The sequence below is a fragment of the Desmodus rotundus genome, chromosome 4, assembly GCF_022682495.2.
Source record: "Desmodus rotundus isolate HL8 chromosome 4, HLdesRot8A.1, whole genome shotgun sequence".
NCBI lineage: Eukaryota > Metazoa > Chordata > Mammalia > Chiroptera > Phyllostomidae > Desmodus > Desmodus rotundus.
The window spans coordinates 110963064-110966600 of NC_071390.1; the positions used below are offsets into that span (position 1 = coordinate 110963064).

Genomic DNA, 3537 nt, shown 5'->3' on the forward strand with positions numbered 1-3537 from the left:
CATATCTGCAAAATGATTATTACCACTACAGAATTAGCTAATACCTCCATCATGTTGTATAACTACTATTTCTCTTTTTTTGTGGTGAGAACATTTAAGACCCACTCTCTTAGCAACTTGAAGTATGGAATACAGCATTATTAACTATAATCACCATGCGCTGCGTTAGCTCCCCAGAACTTACTCATCTTATAGTGAAAGTTTGTACCCTTTAACCAACATGTCCCCATTTCCCCTCCCCTCTAGCCTCTGGCAACCATCAGTCCACTCTATGTTTCTACCAGTTTGGCTCTTTTAGATTCCACATGTTTTAAAATGTATATTTTGTTATTTTGTTCTACTTTTCAGTTCTCTGCCAAAAGTTTCAATCCTATGTCTTCTTTTCTTGAATATGTATTAAGTACAGTTGTTTCAATGTACTATCCACTTGAATAACTGTTCGTTTTTGTCTAAGTTTCTCTTGGTTTTCAATCATATTGTCTTATACTTTCATATGTATTATTAGTTTTGGTTGGGCATTGGACATAGCATGAGTAACTGAAAAAATATTTTGAGTTCCAGAAAGATATGTCTCTCTATAGAGCAGTGTGTATTTATAATTCTAGCAGGTATTTGGGGACAGTGGCTATACTACATCCACTTTATTCAGTTTGGGGACGACAGTGATTCAAAGGCTTTATTAGTTCTCAAGGGCTTGTCTACTTTTGGACCATTTTTTGTAATTATTACATAGCTTTTTGTATCCCAATCCAGGTCTCTGGGGGTCCTAGACATACGCTTCTGTCCCCTCATTTCTGTTGGCTACGGTATGTCTGTTCCTGTTGCAGGAGCAGTGGTTTCTTCATGGGACATCTACACAGTTTGGCAGGTAACCCTGGCTGCACAGCTTCCAAATATACTCTCTTCCATAAGACGTTATGTCCTACCAAATATCATCAGTGAATTAATTTACTATTTATATTTGCCTATAACTTCCTACTTATATAGTGGCTTTTGTGCTCATAACTACAAAACCTGATTGAAATCAATAAACTTAATTATCTGTCAGGGAAACTCACCATTTACTACCATTCATTTTTCCAAATTATTCTGTGAAATTCTTACTTATAGTGTCCCATGTGAACTTAAATGTCATTCTCTTCAGTTAAATCACAATTTAGGATTCTGACTAAGGTGGTTAATTTGTGTAGGATTGGCACTTTTAATAATATGTGTTCTTTCCAGAAAGATGATATTTCTCTCTAATTATTCAGCCCATTTTTTACTCAAATTTTGGTGATTATCTGCATAACAAACTCCCTACGTTTCTTTATTCTGAGTTGTTGCTTTTGATATATTGAGCTAAGGTCTCCTATTTTTCCCCATTTCTATTTCAAACTGCTGGTTGTTAATATAGAGTCTATGGACATTTACATATTTATTATGTGCAGGTAAGTGCTCTATCGAAAGTTCTTACTAATTCTAAAAGGTGACTGCTTGTTAGTTTTTAATTATGTATCTTCAGTTTTTTAGGTCTACAGTCATATGCAGGCTTCCTTTTCTCATACTTATTTGAACAGAAATAGTTGAGTACTTGCAGTTTTATATGATATTTCAGATATTTTTGAAAATATCCATTCTCATAATTAAGTAGGCTTCACTTTCTATTTTACTTGAAAAACATTAAGAATAGCAGTTAACTTTTAGAAAACATCTAAGTACTTTAAAGTTATGTTTTATTTTTAACTTTTTAGTGTAATGATTTAATAAACTGTACTAAATTAACAAGCTAAGTTTCTTTTGTGTGTGTATGTGATTTCCAGAGCAGTTTATTCATTAAACTCCATTCAATATGCCACCAACAGTTCTCCCGTGTGTACTGTGCTGAGAAACAGACACTGAGAGGATTTAACACATTCATCATTTAATAAGTCTGAATTCACTCTCATCACGTGGTATTATACATGCTCATCTGTTGAGACAGATTTCTTTTCAACAGATCTCAGTTTTCAAAAGTCACAGATAATGTAAGTTCTGTATAAACTGGTGGATAGCAAGTTAGTTCCTTTGTTTTGACTTAGAAGCTTCAACTTCCCCTCAGAATAAAGATGTAGACCAAACAAAGCATGACTGGTCGCTGTACAGAACAGTGTTGTTTCTATAATTTGGAGCTTTCTGAACGGATGGGTTCAGGCCTGATGCAACTATATGGAAATCATGTAAAACGTATTAACTTTAATCATTAATAGCTTAAACTGCACTAGGTTACCAATTGCTATTCAAACTCAAATGTCTGGTTTTGAATCCTCAAGAAGGCGTCATGGGAACACAACCATACCACATTGTACTTGGGCGTATCGATACATATTTCAACGGAAACTTTGGCTTTACGAAAGAGTCTCACACATTTTAAATAAAGGCTTTAGTAGTCATTTTATCTACACAGTAGAGGAAAGTGTGTTTAAATTAAACATACATTATGCCAGTGATGCTGGCAAGGTTGAAAAGTTACCGTTCAAAATATGTGGCGATATCCATGGGCAAGACCATGATTTACTTTGACATTTTGGGTACATTGGCTTCCCGCCAGAAAGCAACTATGTGGTTCTTGGCAACCATGTGGACAGGGGAAGGGGTCACTAGAGGCTGTCTGCCTCTTACTGGCGTACAAAATCAAGTATACCAAGATTTTTTTCTTCTCAGAGGAAACCACGACTGTGCCAGGATCAATAGAATATATGGACTTTATGATAAATGTGAAGGAAGATATAACATTAAACTATGGAAAACTTTCACAGACTACTTTAACTGTTTACCTATAGCAGCCAACCAAATGAGAAAATATTTTGTCATGGAGGTTTATCAACAGATCTTCAGTCTATGGAGCATATTCACTGAATTGCGTGACCAACTGATGCACCGGGTCAAGCTCTTCTTTGTGATCTTTCATATTCTGACGCTGATAAAGATGTCTTAGTTGGGGGTGAAAATGAAAGAGGAGTGTCCTTCACGTTTGGAGTAGAAGTGGTTGCAAAATTTCTCCATAGGGATGATTTAGATCTTATATGTAGAGCCCATCGGGTAGTTAAAAATGGATATGATTTTTTTACAAAGAGTCAGTTGGTCTCTCTGTTTTCTGTAGCCAATTATTGTGGAGAGTTTGAAAATGCAGGTGCCATGATGAGAGGTGACTCAACACTAAACATGCTCTTTTTAGATTTTAAAGCCTGCAGAGAAAAAGGAGCTGAATGTCACAATCCCCATAACACCTCCAAGGGGTATGATCACAAAGCAAGCAAAGAAATAGATGTCGCTTTGACAGTGCCTAGCTGGGACTTGTACCATGTAACCTTCATTTTTAAAACTGTAATGTGTATTGGTCAGCTTGCTCAGATAGTGTGTTGTGGGGCCCTCCTTTCCATTTTGAGTTAATGAATGGCATTTGCTAGTTAGTACAGGGAATGAAAGACTTCACCCCCAAGAAAAAATGTTTTGTTTCTTTTTTAAATTCCCCCTTCCTTTTGCAAACAACTTTAATGATGGTGTTAAAGCTCTACA

At 35.8% G+C, this 3537-nt stretch overlaps 1 pseudogene; it reads left to right on the top strand.

The window, feature by feature from the left end:
• The first annotated feature begins 2268 nt into the window (after positions 1 to 2268).
• Positions 2269 to 3286, top strand: LOC112321083 (serine/threonine-protein phosphatase PP1-gamma catalytic subunit pseudogene; annotated as a pseudogene).
• The last annotated feature ends 251 nt before the right edge of the window (positions 3287 to 3537 follow it).